The sequence below is a fragment of the Galeopterus variegatus genome, unplaced genomic scaffold (genome assembly GCF_000696425.1).
Source record: "Galeopterus variegatus unplaced genomic scaffold, G_variegatus-3.0.2 Scaffold2532, whole genome shotgun sequence".
In the NCBI taxonomy this organism is placed as follows: Eukaryota; Metazoa; Chordata; class Mammalia; order Dermoptera; family Cynocephalidae; genus Galeopterus; species Galeopterus variegatus.
In genome coordinates this window covers 241,196-252,724 of record NW_007728643.1, presented here as the reverse complement: position 1 = coordinate 252,724, position 11,529 = coordinate 241,196, and the positions used below count along the sequence as shown (strand labels likewise).

The window sequence follows — 11,529 nt, the reverse complement described above, 5'->3', positions numbered from 1 at the left end:
CAGAGGGCCGGCCCGGTGGTGCACTGCTACAGTGCGCCGTTTGGGAGCGCAGCTGCACTCCCGCTGAGGGTTCGGATCCCACATACAGACCGGTTCCCGCTCACTGGCTGAGCGAGGTGCAGACGCAGCACCGAGGGTTGCGATCCCGTTGCCGGTCCCGGTCCGGTACGGGCACGACACTGAGGGTTACGATCCATTGCCGGACACGAAAAAAAAAAAAAAAAGGGAAAAAAAAAAAAAAGATGGAGGCAGAGACTTGAGTGATAAATCTACAAACCAAGGAACACCAAAGATTGCAAGCTGTCATCAGAAGCTAGGACAGCGACATGGGACAGATTCTCCCTCAGAGGCGCCAGAAGGAACCAATCTTGCCAACACCTTGATTTTGAACTTTTGGCTTCAGAACTGTGAGAGAATGAATTTCTATTATTTTAAGCCAGAAAGTTTTTTTTATTACAGCAGTATTTAGTTTCCTATAAACAAATACACCTATAATACAGCAGTTATTTTTCATTTTACAGAAAGGAAAACTGAGGCTGAGAAAAAGTTTATGACTTTGCCCAAGGTCACAGACTGGATTCTAGCCCAGTTCCAGGGCTGGCTTCTTGGACATGAAACCTGTACAGAACTCAAAAGAGCCTGAACTCAGAAAAGCAAACGCTCCGCTATTGCCTTCTTGGAATTCTTGATAATTTTGAACGAGAGGCCCGCATTTTCACTTTGTACTGGGCCTCACAATTATGTAACCAGTCCTGACCAGGTCTCTCTGGTCTACAAATCCTGGCTTTTCCTTCGTTATCTGTAGTAACACAGCCCTCACATCCTTGATCTCCATTCATCCTAATGGCCTCCCCCAAAGATGATCACGTCCTAATCCCCAGAACCTGTGAATATATTACCTGATATAGTAAGGGAGACTTTGAATATGATATTCAGGGAAGATTGTGGTGAACGATCTGGTGGGCCAGATGTAATCATAATGGTCCTTATGAGAGGGACACAGAAGGAGTTAGAGTCAAAGGAGAAGGAATGGGATGACAGAATTAGAGACGGGAGTGATGTGCTGTGCAGACAGAGAAAGCAGCTGCTAACCAAGAAACACAAATCTACGAGGAACTCAAAAAGGTATGGGAATGGAACCTCTGGAAGGAACCAGCCCTGCTGATACCTTGACTTTAGCCCAGTGGAACAGAGTTTGGACTTCTGACCTCCAGAACTATAAAAGAGTAAATTAGTGTTTTAAGTCACTAAGTTTGTGGTACTTTGTTATAGTAGCAACAGAAAACTAATACAGTCTGCTTCCAGGACTTCCTCTTACTCTCACCTTTAAATCTGCAGAAGACAAATAAATCATGCTGGTGGTATTTGAGAAAAAAAATATAGCTCTAGTTCAACAGAAAAACATTCAAAACATTTAAATAACATTTATGTATAATTGTAAAAATCACAGGTTTTCAATGGCAAGATTCCTTTTCCAATGTTCATTTATTACGCAGAAGAAAATATCCCAATATTTATAGTTAAATCACTAAAATAATCAGTGTGATACAATAATTACTTGTGTAGAAATACAAAGATATTTCAAATGTGTGTCTTTTGAAAAGTTCTCTTTGCTTCTGTCTTGATCTTTTTTTATTATGAAAGGAAACATGATTTTGACATTTGTGTTATTTAATGATTAGATTTCTGCCTAATACATAAAAATAATAAATAATCTTTTAAGCATTAAAAGATTATTTTAAGCATGAATATAATCTAGGTCACTTTCAGAGAAAAAAAAAAAGAAAAGCAATCATCAAAATTCTACAACACCAAACAAATAAAAGTAAAATAAAAATCAAAAGAGAAACCAAAGTCCATTTCCTTAGCCTGACTTTCAAGGTCACTCGTCACTTAGCCTTTGGCCAGTGTTCCTCCGACACCTGCCACCAGCCCACCTTTCTGTGCAGAGGAGTGCAGCTGAATAAGCATGAGTTTCCCATCAAATTCTGTTCCAGTACTTCCTGCCTGTGTAAATTTGAGCAAGTCATTTCATTTGTCTGGGTTGTATTATGTCCATTTCACAATGAGGACATTGGTTCTCACGGCTGGGTCATGGAGGAGATAAGCCATGCTTGGTGTAATGCTCTTTGCATATCATAGGTGTTGGGGACGATGGTGTCAAGTATTAATTGCTGCCCCCAAGAAACAAGTGCACCTATGATATAGGAGTTATTTTTTATTTTATAGATAGGAAAACTGAAGCTGAGAAAAGATTTATGACTTAGCCCAAGGTCACAGAATTTGCAAATGCCACAGACTGGATTCTAACCCAGTTCCAGGGCTGGCTTCCTGGACATGCAAGCATGTTCTAGACACACTGCCCATGGCTGAAATACTGATTTCAGAAAGTTTGTTTCAGGATTTTGAAGTAGATGTTTGAAGCTCCTAGCGTCAAGCAGTCTGCACAGAAGATGAAACCTGGATTGATCAGGGCATGAAGGTTATGCCTTAAATAACTGAGGACCCAGGGATGATGCTTGTTAAGTTGGGGAGAAGTGAATCTTTGGTACAAGGGCCACCCTGTTCCCCTTGCAGGTATGAGGCAGAGGGTGAAAGAGTCCCCAGATGGGTTTGATTCTGACATCCAAAGAAGAGGGCCTTGGGAGCCTCTTCCCAATGCCTGGCTCATTGTTTTGGGACACAGTGAGCTCTGCAAGGCTCTTTCCCCACTTCATTGTTGATGAGTGGATTGAAGATGGCGGTATGGGACGAATAACAGGATATTTGCTCACCTTCTTTAATCGAGTCCCAAACAACAGTGGGTTGAAAAAGATAGAAGGTTTATTTCTCTTATATAAAAGTTGCAACTGGTAGGTGGTCTGGGGAGGAAGGTGGCTCTGCTTCACGAGTCATCAGGGGCCCTGGTGCTTCCTTTCCTGTTACTCCGCTATCCCCTAGAGTGTTGGTTTGGTCTCCCTGGCTTTAATTAACTCTCATCTGCCTCATCTGTGTTTCAGTGAGCTGGAAGGGAAAGAGGAAAAAGGAGGCAAGCTGCTTCCTTTTCAGGGCATGACCAGATGTTTCATCAACTGCTTCTTCTCACGTCCTACTGGCCAGCACTTTGTTACATGGTCATCCCTAGCTGGATAGTAATTCTTAGCTGCATGGCCATGAGACCAGCCAAAACTTATAGGTACGGGGGCTAAAATGAACAGGTATCAGGATAGAATGGATATTGGGGGTGATTAGCAACCATGCTAGAGAGAGCCTACATAGAAGGGTGGATATTTTCTCATTGTATCAGTCAGGGTTCAATCAAAAGGAAGGAGAACCATTGTGACTATTATGGACTAGGGCGTTTATTATAGAAACTTTTATGATCGTGGGAGGAGTTGGGGAAATAAAGGTCAGGATGGGGCAGTGGAAGGATCAGAGAAAAGTCTCTAACCAAGCTTTCTGAGATGTGTGCAGGTAGACAAACAAGGGAGAATGAGAACACGCTGGAATATGCCACTTATCCGCAACTGTCACCCAACCTCATCTAACCAGCCGTAAGAGAAAGCTGCGGCTTTACCTCTAAATCTTGCATAAAATCTTCTGAACAATTCCAACCTGAAACTGTACAGGAAGTGAATTCTGGGAAATTTAGTGCTAGCTTAGCCAAGTTGAAACAGTTACAAACTATCACATCCATGTTGCTGAGAGCAGTAGATATTGAGATTGGGCAGATCTGGGGGCCTCGAAGCTGGGTGAGGGGACAGGAGCGGCCGGTTCTGCATGGGCTACTTAAGCAATTGATGCTGCTGCAAGGATGAGATGTGAGACACAGATGTGCCTCCCCTGACCCTCTCCCCAGTGCCTCGACACCACGCAACAGCTCCTCCATTCCAACACTCCTCCCCCTACCAGAACTTAGGTGTGACATTGGAAACTGAAATGCAATTTTGGGAGGGAGAAGACCCTGACTTGTTGGAAAAAATTCTAAACTGATGACATTAGGATTTCTGCCCTCGAGCAGAATGTGCTTAGAATAGAAAATAGGGTGCTTACAGAAACACAAGTTGCATTTCTTACACACTTGAATAGGTATAGTGAGAAATTCACATGTGCTAAATAGGTAATCAATAAATCTTATCTGCCTCCTTCTTTTTTGCTGGGTCCAGCCAAGTCGAAGGACACATTAGTCCCTTAGTGGGCCAGGCTCTGAGTTTTGCATGTGTGTGTCCTTCTTTCCTGGAGCTCTTTCACTGTTGCCACCTTGGTTGTATTTAAGCAGCCCTACGGTGCATTTCTACTCCTTGACTCAGCTCAGATTAACACCTCCTCTGTTAACCTTCTTGACCGGCTTCCCACACCATGGACAGAGATACTCCCATGCCCTGCTTCTCCAAGGCCCCAGGGATTTCAGTTATACATTGTATGTGAGCCCAACTCAAATTGTGAGTCCCCCTCAGGCAGGGACCTCAAATAGCCTATGTCTCTGTATGCCTGAACCAGGGACCAGGCTTGCTGACTGATTGATTGGATTAACTTTTCCCAAATTATGAACAAATCAGACGACTGTCCTATTCTGAAAAGAACACTGCTCTCTAATTTTGTAAAAATAAATTACACATACACACACGCACACAATTTTCTGCTAATATCATTTGATTGTGTTGATAAACCTTCTAAGACTGTATGGAACAGGGCTCTTTGGGCCTTCAAGTATTAACTCTTGAGTTATGTCTCCAACTCCGTGTATTTCCTTTCCTGAAGCTCTTTCCCAGGTCTCTTCCTCTTACCTGTATTGCAGAGAAATATCTTGCTTCGGGCTTTTGCTACTGTATTAATTTCCATGGCTGCTGTTACAAACTAACACAAACTGGGTGGCTTAAAACAATATCAGTTTATTTTCTCACAGTTCCAGAGGCTAAAAGTCCAAAACCAAGGTGGCAACCGGGCTATGCTCCTTCTGAAAGCTCTAGGAGGAAGAATCCTGCTTCTTCCTGGCTTCAGGCTCTCCCAGCAATCCACGGTGTCCTCGGCTTTTAGATGCATCACTCCTGTCCCTACGTCAGTTGTCACGTGGCTTTCTTATAAAGATACCAGTCCTTGAATTTAGGGCCTATCCTAGTCCAGTATGACCTGATCTTAACTTGATAACAACTGCAAAGATCCCATTCTGAATAAGGTCTCATTCACAGGTGCTGGGGATTAGGACTACAACATACCTTTCTGGGGACATGATTCCATCCACAACTGTTAACCATAGTTTATATTCTTTGCACCTGGAGGCAGACACCTTTCAAGCTCAGATACGCCCAAGGACACCTGTAGTCAGCCACTGCATTAGTCCCAGCTGGAGCCCTGGCAGCACAGGGCAGAATCCTATCCTCAGGTCCTTGGATGGGCATAGGGGCCAATAGGGCAGGGTGTTCAGGTCACTGCCTCTGAATCTCCCTCACAGCCTCATGCATGAAATTGGACAATACTTGATGTAGTATGGCAGGAAGCAGAAAGGCCTGAACACAGCACTGGCTCTGTCACTAATATGCTGTGGGACTGGAGCAAGCCACTTCTCTGAGCATCAGATCATTACTCTGTTTCTGTATGAACAAATGAACAGATACTTACTGAGCATTTGTCATGTACCAGAGCAAGGACTGGGACCTGGGATAGAGAAATCATTAAAATTTTGCCTTCAATGAACCTAGCATTAATGAGGGATAAATCAATCCTTCGTGAGGCCTCGTGAAGATCCAAACTCTTTGTGATCCATAACATGCTGTGCACACGGCAGCAGCAGATGACTCAGGTTCAGACCTGGAAGGCCTCTGTGACAACACCACAGTTCCTCCACTAGGGCTTTGATGCCACTGAACATAGTAGCTTGAATTTGGAGGAGGACATTCACTTATCTATTAATCTGAGCACTGATCATGTACCAGGCACACGGCTAGGTTCTGAAGTGGCCTTGGCTCAGGGAGCTTACGGTCTACAGTAGACACAGACATTCAACAAGTGACAAGTTCTGACATTCCCAGAAACTCCTGTTTTGGCTTGAAAGGTTGGGTAATTTATTTCAAGGTTCTCAATCTTGAATCTCAATAGATTCCAGATATAAACTCAGTCTTCTGACTTTCATTCAAGGTCCTTCTAGCTCATCCAACTGGCCCATGCAGGAGGCCAGGGTAAGACTCGCCGCTGCTCAGAGCAGGACGGCCGCGCTGCTCCAGGGAGGTCACATCTGAGAGGGCGTGCTAAGGGGTGAAGTAGTAGCAAGGGGAGGGGTTCTCATTATGGGGGGCATATGGATACATGCGGATACCTGTGACTCTGTGCGTGTTGGTGAGAGATGGAGGGGGAGAGGGAGAGAGAGAAAGAATAGCAAGCAGAAAAGCTGTCAGGGGGGCCCTAACTTCAGACCTCGCCTTTCTGGGGAGTTTAGCTTTGAATTATGGGGGAATTTAGCATTGCATCCAGCTCTTTTCCATTTGGGTTTCTTTTCCACAAGATGCACAAGATGTTTACCCAGCACACGTGACAGAGACCTCCTATTACCTAGAGTAGCACTTGCCATTGATGGAAAATACTCCTCCCTTCTCTCCCTTTTCCACATTCATTCTCTGAGCAGTAGCCCCTATGCTAGATTAATAAAGAAAAAGAGGGCATGTTCTCCATCCTTAAGGAGCCCACTGATGCTTGAGGGTCTCAGATAAGTATCCTGACAATGACAATGACAAAGCAATGTGGCAAGTGCTGTGTGTGGGCACAGTACGACCCTGTGCTTATGTCTGTGGCAGCAGCTGACACAGAGCCCTCGGGGAGGCCATCCCCGAGGAGGTGATCCTGGGCTGAGTCTTGAAGGATGCGTGTGTGTTAGCAAAACGGAGGGGAAGGAAATTTCAGGCAGAGAACACTGGATGTAAAGGCATGAAGTCGGAAAACAGTAAGACCAGTCCCACCCACCCGTAGCCACGGAGGGAATAGAGGGCTCAGCCTCACTCCTTTCTTTCTCAGTGTGTGGATGAGTTGTTCATTGATTGGTCAGATTCTGAGACAGAGATAAACTAGTAAACATGACAGGGGGATCACTCACGGGAGTGCGGCTCCCTGCTTTGTCCTCCTAGTGAAAGAAGCAGGAGGGAACCAGCCTGCAGGGAGAAGATCCAGCCCCTCCCTCTCTCCTCTCAGGCTAAGTACTGTCATCCCATGTGACTGACTGGCTGGTTGTAGGATCCCAAGATTTGAGTCTGGGCTTAAGAGATTAAGAAAAAGCTCCAGAAAACTCCACTTGGAGGCTTTGGGTACAGGCCTGGTCATTAAGACAGTCTGATTTTTCCTGTGTAAGGGCGCCTGGGCAATCCTGGATCCCTTGGTCTGAATCCAAGTGTACCCCATGATTTCTCCTGACACTGTCTTTCCTGACTGGCATTAGCCTCCTCCAGAAAGGCCCTTTCCTTCACTGATCTCTTTTCTCTGCTGGATTCACCAGCTCCCACCCCTGCTCAAGCCAGCCTCTGTAGCCTTCTTTTGCCAGTCCTCCTACCTCATTCCTCTGTGTGTGTGTGTGTGTGTGTGTGCACGTGCGTGCGTGTGCGTGTGTGTGTGGCTGGCTGGTTCAGCAATCTGAACCCTTGACAGTGGTATTATAACACTGCACTCTAACAACTGAGCTACCCAGCCAGCCCTCATTCTACTTTGTGTTCAGATCATACTACAGCTTGCAGAAGCGCTCACGTCATTTTCACTCCTGTGTTGCTCACAGCATTGAGCCCATTGGGGTAAATGCTCAAAGGTCATTGGGTTAGACTTTTCCTGATAGTGAAACAGGAATTAATGTCAGTGTTGCTTGCTGTGGGCCTTGGGCTGATGTGACTTGTTCATTCATACCTCCAGCCAATATTGACTGAGGGGCAGGAAAGCAGCAATCCTCCACGGTCACAAAGTACCTGTCCTCATGGAGCTTATGGTCCCATTGAATCCTCCATGATCTTTAGAGTTTGTTTTCATTAATCCAAAATTGACCAAACAGGAAACGGGGACTCTGGCCAGGGAAGGCCACCAAGAGTACAGGTGAGGATGGTGGCGTGAGAGGCAGGTGTCCTGGGGAGTGGCTATCCCCCGGTGCTTCCTGTCTGGACTCCCAGCATGTTGCCATCAGAGCCAACGTGTGTCATCGCCTTTTCCTGCACCTGCAGCCGCCCTCTTACCACTGTGGCAGTGTTTCTAGGACCTGGTGAGAGACAGCTGCGGACAAAGCCAGGCCAGCTACAGGAAAGCCTTTTTTCCTCTCTAAAATGATCTATCTTGAAATGTGTGATGCTCTCTCTACATGGCCATAGATAGAGGTTCCCTCCCTCTTAATAATCCTTTTAGAGAAAAATCAGCAACACCTGCATGATTTGTGATTAGCAGGGGAAGAACCACTTTTTCCATCATCCTGGCATTTGGGAGACGAGCAAGTCAGAGGACCAGTGTTATGTGCTGCCTCCAGACACCTTCCACCTGGCAGGTGCGCCCTCCAGGGCAGCGGGCCCGGGGGAGGAGGGCTGCTGCCCCGCCCCCACTCTGTCACTAAAGACCTGCTTCATTCCCACACTGATTTGCTCCACAAACACACACTGAGCCTCTCCTCAGTGCCAGACCCCAGCTGGGTGCTAAGGGAACAGGAGACACTGCCCCATCCTCAAAGATGTCCCCAGCTGTGGTCTAATGGGAAAGACAATCTCCTCACAGAGCTTGAGAAGTGGGTGGATTTTCACTGGGGGAAGATGGGGAAGGCATTCCAGGCAGAGGCCACAGCATGGGCAAAGGGGTGGAGGTGTGGAAGAGCAGCTGAGTTTCACGGAAGGTGAGGAGTGAGCTGTGGGTGGAGGGGACATTTTCTCAGAGGAACTGTGACTAGGAAGGTAGGCAGGAGCCACTTAGGGAGGGCTTGAATGAGGACAGGGAGACATTGAAATATTACAGACTCATGATCCCTGCTTCACCCAGGACTCACGTGGGGAAATGTGTGGAATCTTCAAAGACATGGGTAAAGCCAGGCATTTATAGCAGACAGTAAAATGTTTCTCTTTCTTTCTCTTTTCCTTCCTTCCTTCCTTCCTTCCTTCCTTCCTTCCTTCCTTCCTTCCTTCCTTCCTTCCTTCCTTCCTCCCCCACTTCTTTCTTTCCCCCCTTTGTTCCTTTTTAAAAAAAAAATAATAAATTTTTGGTCTATTTATTCTCAAAGCTAAGAGATGTGTCTCACTGATCTCACTCCCAGGTAATGAGGATGCAGAAGGAGGCTAAATTATTTAGGAATTAGAATCACACGATTTACAATCCCAGCTTTACCTCTTCAAAATTAACACCTTCTCTGTTCTGGGCACTGTGTTGAGCATTTTTACCAACTTTGCCTCTAATCCTCACAGCTTACAGCACGGACTAAAATAACAACAGCAACAAGGAGAGCAGCAGCACATGGGCATCATTTGCTTGCTGAGTACTTATTGTGTTCTAAGCACTATGAGAAGAACTTTACAGCTCTCTTGTTGAAGCAGATACTGTTATCGTGCCAGTTGTAAAGATGAAGAGACAGGCTGAGGGGGCCAGTGTGTGGAAGAGCTTCTCTGATTCCAAACCCATCCCGTCCAAACCACCACCCTGCTTCCCAGCATGCCAGTCCCCTTCTCTGTGTAGGGGACAAAGCCCCTTCCCCACTGCTGTACAGAGGTGGTGTGAAGGTTAGGTGAGGCGTTATTCTGCAAATTGCAAAATACATACAAATACGTATCTGTCAAGTATGATATGATCAATAAACTTTATGATTACAGTTAGAAAAAACAGTATTAATAAACTAACCCAGCTTTATTTTTTTATCAAAAACAAATCTTTAGTGGAGGGAAGAAGACACAACCTGCACAACGATTCCTTGAACTCTTTAAGACAAGTGAACAGATATGATTTAGGCGGGGAGGGGAGAGAGGAAGGGGGGAAGAGGAACAGATAAAGAGTCATGAAAATCAACTACAATGTATATTGAGAAGTTAGATTAAAACAAAAAAAGAAAAAACCCCAAATCTTTAGGTTTATTTGTTTTGTTTACTAGATGCCTAAGTCAAAGATTTCTTTGTACCCTAAAACAATTTGGAAATGAGGCAATAACTTAGCTGAGTTTTTAACCTTTCATTAACATATCCTTTAATTAAAGATTTCTTATATGGTTTGTTGATTTCTAGAAAAGACAAGCACAGATATGCCCAGTTAGTCTTGGGGACAGCATTTTCACTTACAAAGGAAGTGGCTCCGACTGCACTCATCGTATCCAGGTGTCTCCAGGACTCCGAGGACCCGGGAGGGGACCTACGTCTGTCTTCTCCAGAGCAACTTACAAAGCGCACTTCTCATCTCTTGGGTGGGGGCGCAGGAGCCAGGCTGGGCCTGCAGACAGGAGCTGCGGGCAGGGGCACGCTCTGCTGCTTCTCAGAGCCTTTCCTGGACGTCAGAAGGATGGAAAAATGGCCTCTTCTAGTAAACACAGATGGCTTGGGTACATCCCTGAGTTTTTACCTTAAAAGGCTAAAGAGTGAGCCAGACCTTGTTAGACACGTGGGGAGTCTCCCGGGCTCGGGGACCTGGCTGCCCTCTGACGGAGGAGAAGCCCCTTCCCGGGCCTGGCTGGTCTCCCGGCAGTTCTGCTCTGTCTCCCTCCCACACCTCCCCCAGCTCCACCACACCTTCCTCAAGCCCTGCCACCCCACTCCTTGCCCTGAGAAAGGCCGAGGTACTTAGGCTTCTCCCCTCTTCTCCCCTCTCAGCTCTGCGCCTGTCATCGAATTACTATGTAGACCTCTGTGAGTCTTGGTGTCTCACTGGGAAAACTGGCAGCCATCCTGCAAGGAAGATCCCGGAGCTCAGGGAGGAACTCTGTTCTGTGTAAGGTAGTAGTCAGAGCCTGTCCGGGGAGGGCTCAGAAAAGCTTACGACTTCCAGCTTCTGCTCTTTCCCTCCTAAATCATAGGGAGAGGGGGTCCTTCATCACACCTGACCTCCAAGTCTGCCTCTTCCACTCTCTTCTAGGGCATTCTTTATTTCATACTATCCTCCTACCCATCAGGCTGGGAAGATCATTGAACTACCTATCTGTTGCAATGTAACAAATTACCCCAAGACACAGTGGTTTAAGGAACAAGCTGGTATTACAATGTAAACTATGGCCCTTGATAAGAATGCTGTGTCAGTGTAGGTTCATCAATTTCTGAGGGTGAGGAAGCTGCGAGGGGGCTTATTGGGGTGGTCTGGCTCAGGGTCTCTCATGAGGCTGCAGTCATCTGGGATTGGGTTGTCAGCTTCCAAGCTCAGGCTCACTCGGGGGGCTGGGGGTTGGGGCTATCGGCAGGAGGGTTTGGCTCCTCTCTTGTGGGCCTCATCATATGGCTGCTCATGACATGGCTGCTGGCTTCCCCCAGAGTTACTGATGACAGAGAGAGTGCCACCAAAAAGGAAGCAAGCCACAGTGTCTTGGAAGTGATATACCATCACTTCTGCCATATTCTGTTGGCCACATACCAAACCTGGTGC

General features: G+C 46.3%; 1 long non-coding RNA gene across 1 annotated transcript in view; it reads right to left on the bottom strand.

Moving 5' to 3' along the window:
• The window catches only part of LOC103598216, a 23,228-nt gene extending 12,684 nt beyond the window's left edge, over positions 1-10,544 (bottom strand). The window contains exon 1 of the long non-coding RNA XR_551183.1: positions 10,242-10,544. This is a non-coding gene — a long non-coding RNA (uncharacterized LOC103598216). The remainder of the gene's footprint in view (positions 1-10,241) is intronic.
• Positions 10,545-11,529: the final 985 nt, after the last annotated feature.